Source organism: Elephantulus edwardii, unplaced genomic scaffold, assembly GCF_000299155.1.
Source record: "Elephantulus edwardii isolate Elephantulus edwardi_28Jun2011 unplaced genomic scaffold, EleEdw1.0 scaffold00137, whole genome shotgun sequence".
Lineage (NCBI taxonomy): Eukaryota > Metazoa > Chordata > Mammalia > Macroscelidea > Macroscelididae > Elephantulus > Elephantulus edwardii.
In genome coordinates this window covers 5,933,031-5,956,065 of record NW_006399887.1, presented here as the reverse complement: position 1 = coordinate 5,956,065, position 23,035 = coordinate 5,933,031, and the positions used below count along the sequence as shown (strand labels likewise).

The 23,035-nt window shown below is 38.5% G+C and overlaps 1 protein-coding gene across 2 annotated transcripts in view; it reads right to left on the bottom strand.

Annotated features, from left to right (window-relative positions):
• The window catches only part of GABRA4 (gamma-aminobutyric acid (GABA) A receptor, alpha 4), a 180,760-nt gene that overhangs the window by 1,283 nt on the left and 156,442 nt on the right, over positions 1-23,035 (bottom strand). The gene's annotated exons all lie outside the window — the stretch shown is intronic.

Below are 23,035 nucleotides of genomic sequence, written 5' to 3'. Positions count from 1 at the left end.
AATCGGGATGGGTGTGTCAGAGGCAGTGAGATTGGCACAGGACAGAGTAGGGTTTAGGGCTGTTGTACACAGGGTCGCTATGAGTCGCAAGCAACTCAACTGCACGCAACAGCACCACCAACAACATACAAATAATATGGCTTTTTTTTAAAAAAAAAAAAAGAAAAGCCCAAACAATTTAGTTTCCTTTTATTTCAAGAAATGTTCTGCAGAGTTTTATATATATTTCCATGATTTTCATATGTTTGTGAGAAGGTAGAACTGTGGCTACTTTTAGCCACAGAATAATGGCAGCATAAACTTAGCTAGGTGCATGATAATTGTTGAAACCACCTCGTAGCTGACCATCTAGTGAGTTTTCTTTCTCCCGTGTAGCCTCCATGGATTCAAACCACTTACCTTTGGGATGGCAGCACAAATATCTATTCACTGAACCAACAGATCAAATACCTGGCTTTTATTTTCATAAAAGAATCTTAGATAAGAGGGCACACATATTATTCTAAAACTCCAAATTCTGACATAATGCATTTTTACCACTATTAAGAGTGGAAATGCAAAGGAAAATTATTTTTAAACAAATTGTCATGTTAGACATATAAATGGTATCTTCTAACAGTCATATTAATAGCTGAGTTCAAATTGTTTATCAGAGTGCTTAAATGAAAATATAATTCACTATTTTCCATGAAATTCTTTCATGTATAGAACAAGACTAATTATTTGAATATAGCTGCCTGATACACACTAAAATGAATTTCTATTATGTTTTGATGGACATGAAAAAGAACTATATAGTCAACTCCAGATTGCTCATGTTAATGAAGGAGAGTATTGTTCGAATGAATCCCAGTGGTTGTGCCTGACTTTGCCACACAATAAAATGTTTTGAAAGGTGAACTGGGGAAAGGTGGGGAAGAAGGCGATGGGATAAAATATATAAGAGTGAATGAATAAAAATCAACTTCTCTGTAAATGTTTGTTAAAATCACAATTGATATACAATTTTGTTTTTTTAAAAATAGTTTTTTCCTCCCTAATTATGTTTTGGTATAGCACTGGTCTGTGTGTTGCTGTACAGAGGTAACTCGTGTTTGCTGTAATGCTGAAGCCTGTGACAGTGATGTGCCAATCGTGGTAATGGGCACCCATGGTGGACAGTGTTGGCTGGAGCTTCCCGACTAAACCAAGCCTGGAAGCAGGAGCGGCATCCACTTCCGAAATGGCTTGCCTCTGGAAACTCTATGTACGAACAGTGCTCAGGCTGTTCATTCATAGGGTCGCTATGAGTCGTCTATGACTCAACGACATTAAACAACAACAATTATGTTTATTATGTATTTTATTAAAGTTGCACTGTAATTATTTCCTATACTTTCCTCCACTACCACTTTATGAAATAAATGGTGGAATTAGGAAGTGAAGGAGGAGAGGGAGAAGAATGAAAGAAAAGTTCATAAATGGATGATTCAATCACTTGTTGCTGTCAAACTGGGACCAACTAAGTGACATTCCCAAGGCTACAAATGCATGGAAGACGAGTGCTCATCTTCCCTGTGGATTGGAACTACCAGAGAGGCATAGTCCTTGGATGAGCAGGACAACTTCCTATGTATGAGGCAATCAGAGTGAAACTCTAAAGGATAAACAGAAGAGACAATTCATAGATAATATACAAATTAGATAGATTATATACATTTACTTACAAGTGGACTTTACCAATAAAGATCTTGTCTACAGACAGGAACCTTTTCTAGTATCATAGTAAATTTACCATGAAGCAGGTTTAAAATATCCAATCCATATTTCATACACTTTTGAATTATTTACCACAAGGTCACTAAGTAGCAAAAGACAAAGGCTCCCAAAAAGCTCAGAGACAGAGGAAGCTCTGAGAGGTTTAAAAAGTATTCTTCATTTTAGTTTAAATTATTTTACTTAGCAGCGTGCCACTAAATGAATAATTGTAGCCTAGCACGTAGGCTGGGCTCTGAGGAGGAGTGTGGCATCAGGAGTGGAAGAAGACGCATGCAGGTGACACAACCATGCTTGCTGAGAAAGAAGGGAACCTGAAACATTTGCTGCAGAAGGTCAAGGACTGCAGCCTTCAATATGGATAGAAGCTCATCATCAAGAAGACAAAGATTCTCACTGCTGGTCTGATTGGCAACGATAGACGGTGAAGAGATTGAAATTGTTAACAGCTTTAGTCTTCTTGGCTCCACAATCAACACTTTTGGTACCAGCAGCCAGGAGATCAAAAGACAAATTGCATTGGGAAAGTCTGCTGTTAGGGACATCTCCAGAGTACTGAAGATCAACTATGCCAGTCTAGAGATTAAAGTGCGCTTAATCTAGGCCATGGTCTTTGCAATTACATGCTATTCATCAGAAAGCTGAACAATGGCAGGGAGGTAAGAAGGAGAATTGACACCACTGGGCTGTGGTGCTGAAGAAAAGTATTGGATATACAAAGGACTGCTAGGATAACAAAAAGGTTTGTCCTGGAGAGGGTGAAACCAAGCTGCTTCTTGGAGGCAAGGATTCTGAAGTTCTGTCTGACATACTCTGGGGATGTTGCAAAGAGGATCCACTCTGTGGAGATGGACATTATGTTTGCAGGGTGGAGGGAAAGCTCAAGAAAGGAATACCTTGGATGAGATGGATTGACTCAGTGACTGGAGTAATGGGGGTAATGGTTTCAGAGATAGTAAGATTGGCTCAGGATAGAGCAGGGTTCAAAGTTGTTGTACATAGGTTCGCTATGAGTTGCAGGCCACTTGATTGTACACAAAAACAACAATCGCAGCAAAAACAACAACATGTAGCATATAACCCAAGTAGAGACAACTGAAACAAACAACAACAAAAAAATCATGCACCATTACTTGTCCCGTAGTTTTCCTCCACAAAGCATCACCTCATAAATCCTTTATTTGCCCTTATATCAATTCCACCTAATAATGATCCTAAGGCATTCAGGGTAAAACAGTGCTGCAGTGATCAAGTTTCTTGGAAGTATATTGTCAGGACTCTTTCCTAAGGAAGGATGCCACCAGATGAATAATGGGTTGCATCCTGCCTCCACAATTTTGTGATCTATATACAGAACAGGTCATTCGGGAAGCAAGGCTTTATGAGGAAGAACGTGGCATCAGGATTGGAGAAGACTTATCAACAACCTACATTATTCAGATGATACAACCTTGCTTGCTGAAACAGAAGAAGACCTGAAGCACTTGCTGCAAAAGGGCAAGGACGGTAGTCTTCAATGTGGTTTGAAGCTCAACATCAAGAAGACAATGATTCTCACCACTGGGCCAATTGGCAGCACCATGATAGACAGAGAAAAGATTGAGATTATTAACAACTGCAGCTCGGTTAGCTCCACAATCAGCACTTTTAACAGCAACATTCAGGAAATCAAAAGACGTGTTCCATTAAGAAAATCTGCTGTCAGGGACCTCTGATGAAGCAACGATGTAATTCTAGAAACTAAGTTACACCTAAATCCAAGCCATGGTCTTCTCAATTACTTGTTATGCTTCAGAGAGTTGGACAATGACTAAGGGTGACAGAAGAAGAATTGATGCCTTTGAATTGTGGTGCTGGAGAAGAGTCTAGAAAATACCATTGACCACCAAGAAAAACAAACAGGTCTGTCTTAGAGCGGGTAAAACCAAGTTTCTCCTTGGAGGCTAGGATTTTGAAGCTCCATCTCGCATACTTTGGGTATGTGGCCAGGAGGGACCAATCCTTTGTGAAGGACATCATGCTTGGAAGGGTGGAAGGACAATGCAGGAGGGGAAGATCCTGGATGAGATGGATTGATACAGTGACTGGGGCAATGAAGATTGATGTGTTGGAATTAGTGAGACTGGGACAGGGCAGGGGTCAACGCTGCTGTACATAGTGTCACTATGGGTCACAGATGACTCTACAGCACATAACAACTATATGCAACATAGAACCAAAGTAGAGACAACTGAAACAAACAACAAAACAAAATCAGGCACCATTATTTTCTCTGTTGTTTTCCTTTATAAAGCATTGGCCCATAAATCCTTCATTTGTCCTTGTGTCAACTCCAATTCATAACGATCCTAAGAGTTTCAGAGTAAAACTGCTACAGTGGCCAACTTTCTTGGAAGTAGGTTGCCAGGTCTTTCTCCCACGGTGTCTCAGGGTGGACTCAAACTGCCAACTACTGTTTAAAAGCTAAGTATATGAATAACTTGCAGGTGGTAATGAATCTTCCTATGTTGTGTCCTTTCCCACATTTTTGGTAACATAAAATAGTAGTCATTAATTACCATTAATTGTAAAGTATAATACAGAATGTAGAATATAAAGTATTATTTTCCAAAAGTTTAAGGAACATATATTCTCATTAGCGAGATAGCATGCATAGTACCATATAGTACAACAAACACTTATCTGGCCTAGTGGGTAAGATGTTGAAATAGACTTGTTTTTGTTGTTATGTGCTAACAAGTTGCCTACAAATCAAAGCAACCCTATGTACAACAGCTCTGAAACCTGCCCTGTCCTGAGCCATTCTCACTGATTCTGACACATCTATCTCCATTGTCCCAATTACTGTATCAATCCATCTCATCCAGTGTCTTCCTCTCCTGTGTTGTCCCTCCACCCTTCTGAGCATGAAGTCCTTCTCCAAGGATCAGTCCTTCTTGGCCACATGTCCAAAGAATGTGAGATGGAGCTTCAAAATCCAAGTCCCCCAGGATAAACTTGGTTTCACCCTCTCTAAGGCAGATCTGTTTGGTTTTTTAGTGGTCACTGTATGTTCAAGACTCTTCTCTAGCACCACAACTCAAAAGCTTCAATTCTTTCATCCTTATTCACAGTCCACCTCTCTGATGCATGGCAAGTAAATGCAAAGACCATGGCCTGGAGCAGGGGCACCTCAGCTTCTAGACTGATGTCGTTACCTCTCCCTATTTTGGAGAAGCTCCTAACAGCAGATTTACCTAAAGAAATGAATCTTTTGATTTCCTGACTGCTGGTGCATTTGGTTATAGTCTGGTTTCACCATTTGCACGCTAATTCACGTCTGGAACCTCAGAGCAATGCACACTGTCACGAAGCTGAGACTGTCATCTTCCCACCCCCTCAGGTACTGCCCATTCTCCCAGACTCTCATGGCTTTGTTAATAACCAGCCAGCCTTCGCCACACTGGACCTTCAAGTGGCCCTTGGGCCAAATAAATAACACTAGCATGCCAGATATAAAGGAGACATGTCACTCACCTAGGAAATTATCACATTATGACAGCCTTATGGTGCAAAAGAAAGAACAGAGACACTACGGCACCAGACAACAGTCTGTGAGCAGAAGCTGAGGCGTAAGAATTTTTCACCAGTACTGCCTAAGACAAAAATCTTTCCCTGAAGCTGATACCTGAGATCGAGACTTAAATCTTTCTAAACATGATACAGAAATCAGTGTGAAAGACCAGCTGCATTGCTTGTGATCATTAGCCATTAAAATCTACCATCACTAAGTTGATACTGACTCAAAAAGATCCTGTAAGACAGAATAGAATTGCTCATAGTTTCCAAATAGAAGGAGATTGCCTCATTTTTCTCCCATAGAATGGCAGGTGGGTTCAAATGGTTGACCTTTGGAGTAGTAGCTAAATGCTTGAGAAATGCAAATAAAAAAAATGTAACAATCCACCCTTTTACTCCAGTGAAACTAGTAAAGTTAGACAAAACAAAACACAAACCAGCAAATTCTGGCGAGTGTCTGGAAAGATCCACACACTGCTTGTGGGATAGTAAAATTATATAACTGTTAGGGGAAATGATACGGTGTTCCTTAAACATTTGGAAAGATAAAGACTAGAGGATTGAACCATTTCTTCACACCATACCTAATGCTACTGAGTCAGTTTTGACTAAAGGAACCTTCCTTCCAGTTTCTGAGGTTGTACATCTTAAAAGGACCTTTCTCTCACAGAGCAGCTAGTGTGTTTGCACCATCAATCTTTAAGTTCGCCACTTCACATGTAACCTACTACGTGAAGGTTCCCTCAGCAATCCCACTCTAGATTTATATCTTAAAGAAAGAGAGTTAAAAAAGGAACAGATATATACCTACAATATTCATCACAACATTCATAAAAAAAAAGGTAAAAATGACTATCAAGGGATGAATGAAAAACTATGGTACTTACACACTATACTATGCAATATTAATAATGATAATATATCTGTGAAACATAATGTGGATGAGCCTGAAGGACAATATGCCGAGTGGAGCAAGTCAATGAGAAAACAGGAAATATTCTATGAGGCTAGTATTAGAGAAAGTAAAGAAAAAGCTTACATGTGGGATGAAACATCCTTTGATGGATACTAAGGATGAGAGGGAAAGGGAGGGAAATGGGTGGAAAAATCAATAACTAGACAGTAGACATATATTGACTTGAGTGAAAGGAAAGTCAATGTATAATAAGGGGAAATAAACATGGAAAAAGTAATAGGCAACAAAAGAAAAATATTATTATTACATATACAATAACTTAATAAATAATAAAGAATATTGTACAAGTGGGTACAGAGATAGATATGCAAGCTGAATAGGTGTGGGATAGTAAACAGGAGTATGCATGTGTTTGATGTAGGGTATTTCTACATAAATATTTATATGTGTTGAAATTATAAACATAATAGAACATGCATGTGGCAGTTATGATTTCCTAACCATAATCAGGCTTCTTATAAGTCATGGGGCTTGGGAGCTCAGGACTATAGTCTAGGGGAATATTTAGATCAATCGGTGTAACTTAACCCACAATGACAATGTTCCCACAATGTCTGGTGAATAGTAACAGGGGTCTCAAAAGCTCAAGAGCCACAAGAGCCTATCAATTAATGCAGGAAAAGTCTTAGCATTTAATACCCCTTCCTGATTAAAATACACATTAAAATAGGGATAGAAGGGAATTTCCTCGAGAGTGAAAGTTATAAAGGCAAAACCAAGATCCAGCATCATTCTCAATGAAGAAAGACTAAGAGAAATCATCCTCTGAAAAGGAACCAGATAAGGACGTCCATATTTACCACTTCTATATCACATGCAAGCAAGATTCTGCTGAAGATTATCCAAAAATGACCGGAGCAGCACATCAACAGAGAACTGCTAGACGTGCAGGCTGGTTTAGAAGAGGTCGTGGCACTAGACATATTATACCTAATGCTAGATGGATCTTGACTGAGAGCAGAGAGTATGTAATGTCATTTGACTGTGTGGATCACAACAAACTGGAGCTAACTCTGAGAAGAATGGTAATTCTAAAACACTTGATTTGGCTTATGTGAAACCTATACTTGGATTGAAGAAGGCAGTTGTCAGAACAGAGCAAGGAAACACTGCACTGTTCAAAATTGGGACGGGTGTACGCCAGGGATGTGTCCTATTTCCATAACTTTTTAATCTATATGCAAAACAGATAATCAGGGAGCCTTGGCTCTATGAGTAGGAGTATCATCAGGATAGAGGGAAGACTCATCCACAACCTGTGTTATGCTTGGCTTCACAGTCAACACTCTTGGTATCAGGAACCAGGAAATAAAAAGCTTACTTGCACTGGGAAAGTCTGCTGTCAGGGATCTCTCCAGAGTATTGAAAAGCAACGATGTCAGTTGGTAGACTATGGTGCACCTGATCCATTCCATGGTTTTCGCAATTATGTGCAACGTATCAGAGAGCTGGACAATGACTATGCATGATAGAAGAAAAATAGATGCCTTTGAGCTGTGGTGTTGGAGAAGATATTGAATATACTAAGGACTTCTAGGAGAACAAACAGGTTTTTCTTTGAGAGAGTGAAACCAGACTGCTCCTTGGAGGCAAGAATTCTGAAGCTCTGTCTAACATACTTTGGACATGTTGCAAGGAGGGACCAGTCCTCGGAGAGGGACATTATGCTCGGGATGGTGGAGGGACAGTGCAAGAGAGGAACAACCTGGAGAGATGGATTTATTCAATGACTGGAATAATGGGGGTAGGTGTGTCAGAGACAATAAGGTTGGCATAGCATAGAGCAGGGTTCACAGCTGTTGTGAATAGGGTCGCCATGAGTTGCAGGTGACTTGACGGCACATAACAACAGACATTCAATATTATATTGGAAGTACTCGCTAGGGCAATGTGGCAGAGAAGGAAATAAGAGGCACCCAGAATAACAAAGAAGTGGTAAAACTATCACTATATACAGACAATATCATAGTGTACACAGAATCCCCCAAGGAACCAACCATAAAACTGTTAGGCCTGATTTAACAGACTAGATTACCAATTTACTAGAGTGCCAAAATACAAGATCAAGATACAAAAGTCAGTGGGATTCCTCTATAATAACAAAGAAAAAACAGATAAGGAAACTAAGAAAGCAGTACTATTTACAACAGCCAACCAGAAATTGAGATACTTGGGAATACACCCAACTAGAGACACAAAAGACTTTAAAGAAAACTACAAAATATTACTGCAAGAAACAATATGAGACATAAATAAATAGAAAAGTGTCCCCTGTGCATGGTTAGGATGACTCAATATAGAGAAAAATAAGAAAGTAATAATTCAAACAAAAGCACTCTACATGTTTAACTCCATCTCAATACAGATACCAAATTAATTTTTCAAAGATATAGAAAAGGCAACTGGCAAATTCATTTGGAAGAAAAGAGACCTCAAATAAGCAAAACATTTATGAAAAACAAAAATGAAGTGGAGGCATAGCATTGGTTAATCTTAAAACTTTCACAGCTGTAATAGCTAAAACAGCATAGTACTAGTACAATAACAGATGCATAGACCAATGGAACAGAACTGAGAACCCTATCTATGGTTAACTGGTATTTGAAAAGGAAACAAAGCCTATCAAAGGGAGAAATGACAACCTCTTCAATAAATGGTGCTGGCAAAACTAGTTACCTGCAGAAAACTGAAAGAGGGTCCACATCTCACACCATACACAAAAATCTGCTCAGAACCATAAAGATCATAGAGACAAAATGGGACCAAACTTAGAAGGTGATATAAACAGGCTGGTAAATACAGCTAGAAATACACAACCGGGAGAAGGTCATATCTATGAATGGTAACTTTATATTTAAAAGGAACATATGATTTGGCATCATATGTATAGCAAAGATGTATATTGCAACGAGGACTGGGGGATGGAGGAAATTATGCAACAATATTGTGCAATAGTGAATGTATATTTTTTTTAAAAAGTGAATGGGGGAGGGAGAAGGGAGGAAGAAGAGGTAAAAATGTACAAAAATGAATGAATGAAAAATCTAACTTTTCTGTAAATTTTTGTTAAAATCAGGATCAAAATAAAAAATTTTATTTAAAAAATATTAAGTCCCTGTCTGTATAAAAAATTATTCCAATAAGAAAACAGGTTATAAATAATGAAAACTGCATTGGAACAGAGGAAGGTAAAAGCCATTTTAAAGGAATATATGATTAGGTATTATTTGTATGATAACACTCCAGAATAAGAGGTGAACAGCAAAGTAGACAGGTGGAGGGGGAAATTATGCAACAATGAATGAATTTTTTTAAGTGAATTGGTAAAAGGTAGGGAGGAAAATGTGCAACAATGAATAAATGAAAATCCAACTTTTCTGAAAACTTTTGTTAAGATCACAATTTAGAAAACAAATTTTCCCAACAGAATAAAAAGAAAATCTACCAACTGGGAAGGTACATTAGGCAATGACATCTCAGACAAGGATCTCAAAAAAAAAAGAAAAACAACCAAAAAACAGTTTAACATGTCATTACCAAATATTATTTCCCATTCTGTGTCTTCCCTTTTTTACCCTGTTGGAGAAGTTATTAGATATGCATAGGGATTTAATTCTTAGAAGGTCCCATTCATTTATTTTATCCTCTCCCGGTTGCAGATTTTCCAGGATGCTTGACATGTCAGACAAGGGACTTATATCTAGTATTTATAAAATACTTGAGCACCACAGCATGATTAAGGTTAATAATCCAATTGAAAAATTGGCACAGGATATGAACAGACACTTCACCAAAAAAGACATTCAGATGGCAAACAAGCACATTAAGAAATGTTCAAAATCCCTAGCTCTAATTAAATGCAAATAAAAACAACTATGGATATCATCTCACCCCAGTAAGAATAGAAAAATTTAACAGAACAGCAAGCAACAATTGCTGGCGAGGTTGTGGAGAAAGTGGAACCCTTATTTACTGTTGGTGAGAGTGTAAAATAGTACAACCACTATGGAAGGCTTTATGGTGCTTTCTTAAAAAGTTGCAAATAGAAATACCATTTGACCCAGCAATTCCACTACTGGGAATTTACCCTAAAGAAACCATAACTGCCTCCCAAGCAGATATATGCACACCCGTGTTTATGGCAGTTTTGTTCCAGCAAAGAGCTAGAAACAACTCAAGTGCAAATCAGCAAACTAATGGATAGAGAGGCTCTGGTATATTCACACAATGGAATACTATGCAGCATTGAAAAACAAGGAACTCATGAAATATTATGCAAAATGGATGACCCTGAAGGACATTATGCTGAGGGAAATATCTCAGTCACAAAAGGACAAATAGTGCATAGGGTCACTGTTGTAAAACGAGACTGACATCAGGGTTGAGGAAAGACAGAAAAGGAGGGGAGGAATGATGTATATTGCACTGAAACAGATGAGGGAGAGAACTGTTTAAAAGGGACATATGAAAGGGTATTCTTGTCTTTACAGAAGTCCACAGTGAAGGTTGCATAGTGGAGTGGACTTGGGGGGAGGGACTGCATAACAATGAGAGAGTTTTTCTTTTTCTTTTTGAGGTGAGGAATGAATTGGGGAGGAGGGGGTGCGCAGGGAGAAAAGTGCAACAATGAATGACTGGAAACTCTAAGTCTCTAAACTTTCATTTAAATTAATAAAAAAATGTTAAAAAAGGTTTACAGAATACTATAGGGCCTCCTCATAAAAATAATGATGATCTAATATTATTATCATTACTATTATAAGAGTTATTATTATGTAATAAGGATGACAGCATTGATGCCTTTAAGATGCGGTGCTAGAGATGAACACTGAATACCCCTTGAACTGTGATTATAACAAATTAGCATGTGTTATAGAGAGTGTAGCCAGAGTGCTCTTTAGAGGTAAAGTTACACCTCACATACTTCTGGCATGTTGCTAAGCCAGGCTATTCCTTGGAGAGGGGTATTATGCTTGGAAAGGTGGAAGATCAGTGAAAGAGAAGACCTTCAACCAGAAAGATTGACACAGTGACTGTTGCAATGCACTCTAATGTGTCAGGAAGTGTGAGGAGGGCACAGGATAGAACAGGGTTCAGATCTGTTGTCCAAAGGGTCGCTATGGGTTGTAATTGGCAATGCTTAGCAACATAGGATCTCTACAAGAAAAAAGAACTGATAATCCAATTACAAAGTAGGCAAAAGACATGGAAACACTTTTCACAGAGAAACACATGAAGAAATGCTCAAAATCAGTGACAATAAGAAAGATACATTTCAAAACCCCAGTGAGATACCATACCATCTCACTCCAGCTGTTGTTGTCATTGAGTTGAGCACAGCTCATACTGACCCTATGAAGAAAAAACCTGAAGCCTTTCTATAACTATAGTCACTTACTAAAGTTCATAGAGTTTACAGAGACAGGTTGTTTAGAAAGTGGATGCCACTCCTGCTTCCAAATCTATCTTAAACTGGGAGCTCCATCAAACAGTGTCTACCATGGGTAACTGTTATGGCCCATGACACCCCAGTAGCACAATATTCAGCATCAAAGCAACCCCAGGTTTCCACAGTACAGCATATTGACAGAAGAGTACTGTGCCACTTAGAACATTAGCAGTGACAAAGTTTAACAGGACAGCAAGTAATAAATGTTAGAGAGGATGTGGAGAGATTGGAATTCTCATACAGTGTTGGTAGAACTGTAAAATAATGAAACCTCTCTGCAAGGCAGTTTGGTGTTTCCTCAAAAAGCTGAAAACAGAAATTCTACATGAGTTAGCTATTACACTGCTCAGAATATACCCAAGGAAATTAGAAATGAGACACAAAAGGAGATTTGTACACAGATGTTCACAGTCACATTAGTCACTACACCAAGAACATGGAAGCAGCTCAAATGGTCATCAACAGCCAAACATACTGAGAAATTGTATACATTCACACAAGAGAATACTATGCAGCACTCAAGAGCAATGATTTTTTTTTAAACTTAACAAAACTATATAACAAGAGAGAGGCTTGAGACTATTATACTGAGTGAACGAACTTAGCCTTGTAAACACAAATACTGCACGAGACCATTATTGTTTAAAAACAGAAGGTTAACTAAAAAAATGTGTACAAAATTCCAAAGGGGGAATAGGCAGGGACAGGGGGTGCTAAGGATGGAGTGGGGGTAAATCACAAAGTCACAGTGTTTGGTGGATGGTAGAGGGAATAAAGGACTGTTGTTGTTGTTGCTGTTGTTGTTATGTGCCATCGAGTCGTTTGTGACTCATAGCGACCCTATGTACAACAGCCCTAAACCCTGCACTATCTTGTGCCAATCGCATTGCCTCTGACACACTCATCCCGATTACCCCAGTCACTGAATCAATCAACCTCATAGAGGGTCTTCCCCTCCTGCGCTGTCCCTCTACTCTACCCAGCATGATGTCCCTCTCCAAAGACCTGTCTCTCCTTGGAACATGTCCAAAGTATGTCAGACAAAGTCCCAGAATCCTTGCCTCCAAGGCTAGGAAAGATAAAACATAAAGAATTTTTTCTTACAAAGGCTCTTATGTGGCTAAGATTGTCTCTCTCATCTAGAACAAAGAAGAGGGAAGAAAATCAAATCCACATGGAAACAATTAGCTCAAAAGACAAAGGACAGGTGGACCAAGAAAAGTAGAGTCTACATTTTCCTGAGACCAGAAGAACTAGATGCTGTCTGATTACACAGTTGACTGCTCTGATGGGGATCACAGTAGAAGATTCTAGACAAAGTGACAGAAATCTTTAGATCAAAATTCAAAATTAATAGAAGACCAAGCTCACTGGTTTGATTGTGCTGTCAACACAAAGGTACTTGGTTTGAATCCACTAGCTGCTCTGTGGAAGAGAGATGGGCAATCTCCTCCCATGTGATTTATTGCCTCTGAAAACCTCCTGTAGGGTCAGTTCTGAATTGACAGTACAGAAGAAGTGAGCTAGTACATAGGGAGTTGTGCTGCTAACCCAATGGTGGCGTTCAAATCCGCCAGTGACTCCTTAAAGAAAAGATGGGCAATCTGCTCTACGACTTACGGCCTCTGAAATCCTGTTAGAGTTGTTGTTGTTATGTGCCATCGAGTCATTTGCGACTCATAGCGACCCTATGTACAACAGCCCTAAACCCTGCTCTATCCTGTGCCAATTGCACTGCCTCTGACACTCCCATCCTGATTACCCCAGTCACTGAATCAATCCATCTCATAGAGGGTCTTCCCCTCCTGCACTGTCCCTCCACCTTCCCAAGCATGATGTCCCTCTCCAAAGACCGGTCTCTTCTTACAACATGTCCAAAATATGTCAGACGAAGCCCCAGAATCCTTGCCTCCAAGGAGCAGCCTGGTTTAACCCTCTCCAGGATGAATCTGTTTGTTTTTTTGGCAGTCCAGGGTCAGCTATAAATCGGTTCGGATTCCACAGCAATAATTTGAGTAGAGATGAAATGCTTTACTGAAGTAGAACTGAATCTACCACTTGGGAACTCCTTGCAGCCATTAACTTGACAGGTTTTTAAAGTATAGGATGACACTCATGAGAAACAACTTAAAACAATAAGCCATAAACCTGAAGAGAAGCATCGGCCCCAAAACAAAGTTCAGAAGGCAAAAATGGCAAGGCAGGATGAACAGAAACGTGGAGGCCTGGTAAGAAATGAGAAGAGTACCGTTATATTAAGGGGATTACAAATGATACCACAAAATAAAACATACATAAATGGCTGAATGGACAATTAGTGTGTTTAACACATGGCCATTAAGTTTTAATATTCAAATAAATAAACTATGTCTGTGTATCCATATCTATATAACAAAGTAAAAGGTGAGATATGATCCAGGAACAAACAACGAATGAAATGCTAAATAATATAGTAGTAGAAGAGAAGGTTAAAAGGCCTATTGGCCTAACATGAGAGAAATACAAAGTTTTAAATAAAACATTACAATTTCTATGTTGTCTTCATCAACATAAATAAATGTAGACACTCATGTTTTCTTAAGTCTAAACACTTAAGAAATTTCTATTCCAAACAGGAACTGAATTTATTCTTTTATCTGAAATGGATTTAAAAAAAGAAAAAAGCAACATACAGATAAAGTCAGGTAAAATAAATTTTAAGCACAATTAGTTTAAAAGAAAAAAATAAGTGGACTAACTGGACAATAGGCAATATATGAATATAATCTCTAGGAGAGACATGTAAGATTTTCCATGTTGGGACCCAGGAAAGGAAAAGTCAGCAAGAACCTATAGTGTCCCTGAATCCCGGCGGTGGAGCTGAGGGGCTGGGGAGAACAAAGTCACAAGAGTTCATAGACTGAGCGCCAGCAAAGAGAACACCGGATAAAGAGGAAACTCCAGAATATCTACAGAGAATTTTCATCCTGTATTTTGCTCAACTCTAATCAGTGGATGTGTGGGAAGTAACCTTCCAAGGTCTGGACAAGAACCTACGGGAGCAGTGAGAGGGAGCAAATACCTGCAGAAGCAGTACCTGATGCTCACACAAAGCCGGCGATAATGCTTGTTCCCACCTACTAGACTGGAAAACTTAATTATTCATGGAGCATTGGGTAGAATACTCTGAACGGCCTTGCCTCAGGAGTGTGAAATAATCAGCGCTAAAGACTGCTCTAATCCTGTTTAATGAATTCGCAAGCAAGATGCAAAGGATCAAATTAATTCCAAGTTACTTAACTGTACCCCAGAACAAAGCCCAACATTTATAGGGACCTGCTTTCTTCCCTTCTACACTAGGACCCTTCTTCTTGAGCTTTTTGAAAGCCCAACTCTGAATCATTCTGTATTTGCTGTGTTAAGACTTTCTTTGGGCAACTGCTTGCAGCGGAAATGACGGTGTGTCATTTCTGAGGGACAGAGTGTCATTTCAAGAGTCTGTGTTTGCTCCTATTCTCTTTCTTGCAAATCCTTCATCATCACAAGAGCAAGCCTGGGATAACCTGCTGGTGGCTTCAAACCACTGGAGTAGACTAGTCATCTCAATGAGGTCATCTTACAGCAGTCAAAGGTCATCCAAACAGTAGACATGTGAGTTGATCCTATCTAAGAATAGCTTTTTAAGTATGGGACTGGTACAATGACAGGCACATAGACCAAAGGAACAGAAATGATAACTCAGAAGTGGATCCAGCTATCTATGGCCAACTGATATTTGACAAGGAAAAAAAATCTATCAAATAAGGAAATGACAACCTCTTCAACAAATGGTGCTGGCAAAACTGGACTTGCATCTGCAGAAAGCTGAGACAGAATCCACATCTTGTACCATACACAAAAATCAACTCAAGGTGTATCAGAGACCTGAGAGTAAAGCTCAAACCATAAAGTTCATCAGAGACAAACTGGATACAAGCTTAGACAGCCTATTCTAAGGAATAAAGAGAGAGCCAAACACAGCCAGAAATGTTCGATCTGGCGAGGATAAAATTGATGAATGGGACCTTCTAAATATTAAATCCCTGTGCGCATCAGAAACATTTCCAACAAAGTGAAAAGAAAACCTACTGACTGGGAAAAACATTTGGCAAATAACATTTCAGACAAGGGTCTCATATCAAAAGATTACAGAATTTTACAGGGCCTCCACAAGAAAATGACTGATCACACAATTACAAAATGGGCAAAAGACATGGAAAGAATTTTCAAGGAGAAAGATATTTGGATGGCAAACAGACACATGGAGAAATGCTCCAAATCACTGGCAATAAGAGAGCTGCAAATCAAAATCACAATGAGATACCATCTCACTCCAGTAGTAGTGGTAAAGTTTAACAGGACAGCAAGTAATAAATGTTGGAAAGGATGTGGTGAGATAGGAACTCTTATACACTGTTGGTGGGATTGTAAAATGGTACAACTACTCTGGAAGGCAGTTTGGGACTTTCTCAAAAAATCTGAACATAGACATTCCAGATGATCAGCTATTCTACTACTTGGGATATATCCCTAGAAAATGAGAACTGAGACACAAACAAAGATTTGTACACCAATGTTCATAGCAGCATTATTCACCATTTTAAGAACATGGAAACAGTTCAAATGTCCAGCCACAATTGAATGGATTGAGAAATTCACACAATGGAATACTACACAGCATACAGGAGTAATGATTTTGTAAATTACTATCTTACTTGGGAGGTACTGGAGAGCATTATGCTAAGTGAACTAACTCAGTCCCATAAGGAAAAATAGTGTATAAAACCATTATTGTAGAAGTAGAATATGTATGAGGATCCAATGGGAGGTGGGGGAGAGCAGAGAGGTGAGGATGGGTAGGGGTGAGGTGGGGTGACTTGGGGGATGCTTAATCAGAGAGTCGCACAATTTGATGGGCAGAGGGAGGAGTGGATAGAGAAAATGGGAACGATTTGGTGTGAAAAACAATATACACAAACTTTATAAGTAAAAAAGGGCAAAGAATGAAGTTATACGCAGACACATAAAGTCAAATTGAAGTCTTTTAAAAAATCAGTATAAAAACTTTATTTAAACAAAATAGCTGTTTAGCTCAGAAAAAAAAAATCTCAGAAGGCTTGGAGATTTGACAGCAAAAATCATGTTTATTTCATGTCACAGTGCTTTTGTAACAGTGTTTTTAAAGCAGTATTATATTTAATACTGTATACTATCACTTAAAACTGTATAAAATTACTGCATATTTAATAGACAAAATAAAACAGCAGGTAATTGATATAATCAGATTAAATAAAGGAAACTCTGGTGGTTTTATGGAAAGAAGCTGCAATGCCAACCAGAAGGAATGTGGTTCAAATCCAACAATTGCTCTGAGGGAGAAAGATGGGCAATCTTCCCCCATGTGACTTACATGCTCTGAAAATTCATTGGAGTGTCAACTATGGGTTGGTTCTGACTCAGTGGTGCATAAAAAGATCAAGTAAATAAAGCTGCACAATGGCTAAGAAAAACTGAAGAATCACTATCTTTGAATTGTGATGTTGGAGAAGAACACTGAATATACACTACGGATTTCCATATAATAAGGAATCAGCTTTCAATACGGATTTCTCTTGACATCAAGAAAACAAAAATCTTTACCAATTGACCAATAGGTAACATCATGATAGATGGAGAAAAGACAAAAGTTGTTGATTTCATTTTACTTGTGACTATAATCAGCACCTATGGACATGACAGTCAAGAAGTCAAATGAAGTGTTACACTGAGCAAAGTATGCCATTGAGAGTCTCTCCAAAGTGCTGGAGAAACGATGTCAGTTGAGAGACTGAGGTGCACCGGATCCAAACCATGGTGTTTTTTTATTTGCTTCTTATCTATGTGAAAGTTGCACAATAAAGGATGATCCGAGGATTGATGCCTTTCAACTGTGGTGCTGGAGAAGAGTACTGACTATTCCAAGGACTACTCAAGAATAAACAAAGATATCTTGGAGAAAGTGCAACTGGGGTGCTCCTTAGAGCAAGGATGGTGAAATTGTATCGTGCATACTTTGGACATGTTATCCAGAGGTGCTAGTCAGTTGGAGGGTCAGAGAAAGATGAAATGACACAGTGACTATAACAATGGATTTCAGCATGGCGGCATTCCTGAGGATGCACAGGATAGCACAATATTCAGATATGTTGAGCAGAAGGTCACTATGAGTAAACTCAACATAGAGTTGATTCAACAGCACATAGTAATAACACGGACTGCCAAAAGATTTTTAAAAAGAAAAACAAAATAAGCCCCGGAAGAGGAGGAGCCAGAGGGCTTTTTAGAAGACAAGATGGTGAGACGTAACCTCACACATTTTGGGGATGCTGGCAAGAAGGGCCAGTCCTTGGAAAAGCACAGCATGCCTGGAAAAGCTAATGATCAGAAACGGAGAGGAGGCGGCTCCAGAGGCTGAACTGACATAGTCATTGCAACAATGGGCTTTATGCACAGCAGAGATTATGAGGATGTCACATGATTGGGCAGGGCTTTATTCTGTTATAGGTAAGATCGCTATAAACTGACATTAACTCAACAACACCTAATAACAGAAAATGTTGCTAAACCTCTTACTCCTACTAGATGAATTAGAAAGCGGGCCTGCTAGGAATTCCGAGGAACCTCTAGGGGGCACTGTTGCCTAACTCCAAAAACTAAGAACCTTAGAAAGGAAACCCACTGCCCCAGAGTTGATTTCAATTCAGGGAAACCCACCATTGCAACCCTCCATGAGGTTTCTGAGGTTGTAAATGTTATTTTTCTCCCCTGTGGTGGCTGGTGGACTTGAACTACTCGCTTTTTTTCCCCCTTCGGTTAGCAGTTCAACTCATAATATGCATTTGTTCTTTATAGTATCATTCTTAGAGAAATATATGAATTTTATAACTGGGAGGAATTTTAGTGATAAACTTATTTCCATACCTCGTTTTTGTTATAAAGGACAATAAGAACAGAAAGGTTGTGATTGGATGGAAGTCACACGAGTTAGCGATTATCTGTTCTACTTCATTGTAAAATTAATTTCTCTACTTGCGAATATGGAGGAAGCTTCCATGAATTTAAACTACACATGCATATTTGAATCAACCAAACATTTAGTATAGACAAGCATGTTCTTAAAGAAAAATACATAAAGATTTGAAAGAAAGAAAGGAACACACTATGTTCTTTCAATGTTAGCATTGCTGTTAAGCAACGAACAAGCCTAATCCAGGGAATATTTCTAACTCTGAAAACCCTTTGGAGGGTCAGCTATGAGATGGTTCCAATGTGACAGTACTAAACAACAATATGAAATTCCCCCACCCCATCTAATATGGTATTATATCCAAAATATTGTGACTTGTAGATCAAATCCACTGATTTATAGATTTTTGTCCAACAGAAAACTCATTCATAAAATATCGCTTTATTGCCCTGTAGGTTAATTCTCTACTAATCCTGTCAGCATTTTTTTTCTTTTTCAAATGAGTCACTCCTCAAAAAGGTTTTGAACCAGCTTCCTCAACTTAATTAACTCTGTTGTTACGGCATATTTCTTGTTGGACTGCTAACCAAAAGGTCAGTAGTTTAAATACTCTAGCCACTCCAAAGGAAAAATGATAGTCACCTTCTGCAAAGATGTCAACTTTGGAAATCCTGGGGTTGGAACTGGAACTATGGGTTGGAATTGACTTGAAGGCAGTAGGTTTTGCTTCGGGGTTTGTTTTGTGTTTCCTTCCTCTCATTGTTTGCCATGAGGTAGGAATCAACCTATCACTGACCCTGAAGGGAGTTTTTAGAGGCAATAAATCGCAAGGGAGGATGCCCAGCCTTCTTCTGCAAAGCAATCATGGGTTTGAACGAAGTGTCTTTGGAAGTGCTTCTTACTCTGATACCACCAGAGCTCCCTCCTTTTTAATTAGTGGGTCCCCTTTTAATTAACCCATTGAACAAACCTTCAACACATATCCTGCCTTTTAATTAACTTGTTGAATAAAAATCTTCAACACATATATTTCCCATTTTTGTATGGATCATATTTCTGATGTTTTGAAGACTGTTATTTTGTGACAAAATCTGCTAGGCACCTAACAATGACAACAACAAAAACAACAACAATAGCAACAACCTATTTGATAAGTTACAGAAATCAAAGACATATAAGCAGAGACCGGAAGGAAATGCCTAGTAAAATGGGAGAGTTCAAGTAAAAAAGAGAGATTTGGAAAAAAGTATATCAATGAAGCAAGCAAGAGACCTTTTAAGAATGAATAGAGCTGTATGCACAATGTCACTAGAATTACCAGCTGACAACAAAGATCAAATCTTTTTCGTTCCAGCTCGAAAGCATTAGTGCATTTCTAGAGTATACGTAACATTGTAGCTTGTATACTAATCACTGTAGCCTAACGCACACAATGGATAAGCAATATATATTTGATAATTACACTGAAGTGGCTTTAGGAAAAACCTACGGTTATTTTTAAATTTAAAACAGGTTAGTATTGTTTATCTGCTCTCCCTGAATATGAGGCAAATTTGTAAAATACTGCAGGCATATCATTTACCTTGACTCAAATAAGGGAATTTAAAGTCTGAATCTCAATGACTGAAAATGCTCAAGAAGCCTAAATAGTTTATATATTGTAATGTAATAAAGTAATGCCAAATCAGTCTTATTTTAGGCTTACACCTTTGCTATCTTTAAGACAGCCAAATGATGCTCAAGTTATTCTGTACTTGGTATCTCAAGGTCTACTATATAAAAAAGCAATCATTATTTTCTCTGACGGTAAACCATAAAAAGATTAAGAAATACGCTAACCTTCTTAGCGCAGGAATAATATGCATAAAGCCTTCAAGCCCTTGGGCAATTAACACGGTAGTCTTATGAACCACGTGGAGCAGTTCAACTCTGTCCAATAGGTCTGTGAAGAAGTGCAACTGACTCCATGGCAACGGCTTTGGTTTAGGTACCGTATCAGTCAGAACTGTGTTTTGTTTTCTACAGACTCTACAGCTCTCAGTGGCTCCATCAGTATGCAGCAGATACCCAGCAGTTTTAACCAGGAAAAAGCACCTAAGACTCATCTGAACTTTAAAAAATTATTTAGTTTGAAATCGTTTGTCATTAGTCACAATAGCCTGAAGCAAGGAAACTGGTGGGATAAAGATGCAAAGTGGCAGATTCAACAAATTCAAGAAGCAACAGGCAAACAGGAGCTGATCCAAGCAATTCGTCAGTCATGACTGTGATCTGACACAATTTCTGCAGAAGTATTATCAACTGGGAGAAAATGTGCATTTCGACTTCTTACTCTAGGAAGAATGAGATAAAGTGACTGAGACTAGGTTTACTGTATGCAAACAGCTTGACTGATACCACTTCCTGGAAGAACTAAGGGTGTTTAATAACACATCATTTGACCATTCTAAATTAAAACAAACAAGTCTAAAAATAAACAGATTTATCTTATAAAATATCAATGAGTCACACTTTCAAAAAAGAAAAAAAAATCTGATAGCAGAAAGACATTTAATCACAGCCATTCCCAAGGGGCTTTGGGGCTTGGACACAGATCTAGTATAATAAGGAAATTAACAAGAAAGAGTAGAGAAGCTAAAACTAAACACCACGGTCATGATTTACTGAGGACTATAAATAATATTTTTTAAAAGTGTTACTATGTAAGGTGAAAAACATCACCTCCAAATAAACATGCTAAATATTTAATGAATGGTTACCAAGGGATTTTATCATATTTTTAGCTACAAAATATAGAAATGAAAATGACAAGCTCTCTATTTATTGTATTTTATTTCATTTTCCCCTAATGTTAGCATTTTACTTCAATGTTTATATATTCATGGTATGAAAAGTCAGGAAATAAGGAAACACATTGCAATGGGAAAATCTGCAGTTAGAGACCTTTCCAAATTATTGGGAAGTAGTGATATCAGTGTGAGGACTAAGCTGCATCTGTTCAGGCCACGGTCTTTCCAATTAACTAGCAATGCACCCGAGACCTGGACAATGAATAAGGATGACAGAAAAAGAATTGATGCCTTTGAGCTGTGGTGTTAGAGAACGAGGAACATTTCATGGACAGCCAAGAAAACAATAGATGTGTCTTGTAGAGGGTGCAGCCAGAGTGCTCTTTGGAAGCAAGAATGATGAAGCTTCACCTCACATGCTCTGGACACATTGCTATTATTCCTTGAAGAGGGATGTGATGTTGGGGAGGGTGGAGGGTCAGCGAAGAAGGAAGAACCTCAACCAGGTAGATGGACAAGGTGACTGATACAACGGACTTGAGTGTCAGGAAGTGTGAGGATGGTACAGGACAGGATCTTTCACTCACAGGGTCACTATGAGTCATACTCGACTTGATGGCACCTAACAACAACAACAATAACAACACAAAAGCTATAGAAATATTACTTTCAATATCAAACAAGTGATAAGATTTTCAAATTGTCAATTTGGAATGACTAACAAATGGCACTATCTTGAATACATACATTTTATACATTTTTCAAACACACATATATACATAAAAACACACACACACAGGTAAAATGTATATATAAAAATATTTATGTATTACATACATTTTGCCTATATATAGGCAAAATGTATATAATATATATATATTAGAGGGTTTAAAACACTGCTGTTGTTAAATATCATCGAATTGGCTATGACTAAGTTACATGATGAACAACATTTCCGACTCCTGCCTTACCTGTGTGGTTCTCAACATCTCCGATATGCTCAAGCATATTGTTATAGTCACTCTATCAATATATATTGTTGAAGGGGCTTCTCTTTTTCTCTGACCCTCCACCCTTCTCAGCCTGATGTCTTTTTCCAAGGATTTCCCCACCTGACAATATACCACAAGTATGTGAGTCAAAGTTTCACCATCCTTGCCTCTAAGGAACACCTTGGTTGCTCTTTTTCCAAGTCAGCCTTATGTCTTCTTTTTGTAGGTCATGTACACGCTCTTCTCCAACACCACAATTCAAAGCCTCAAAACACTAGCATGTCTTTAAGATAAACAGGGCGTCCCTGAATGGTGCAAACAATTAATGCCCTTTGCTGTTCACAGGAAAGGTGGAGCTTTGCACATATGCCGAGACACCTCATAGAAAAGGCCTGTCGATCTACTGTTAAGGAGCCTTACGGAGCAGATAGGAGTTGTCATGATTTGGAATTGACTCATTGATAACTGGTTGATTTAAGAAGAATAACAGAA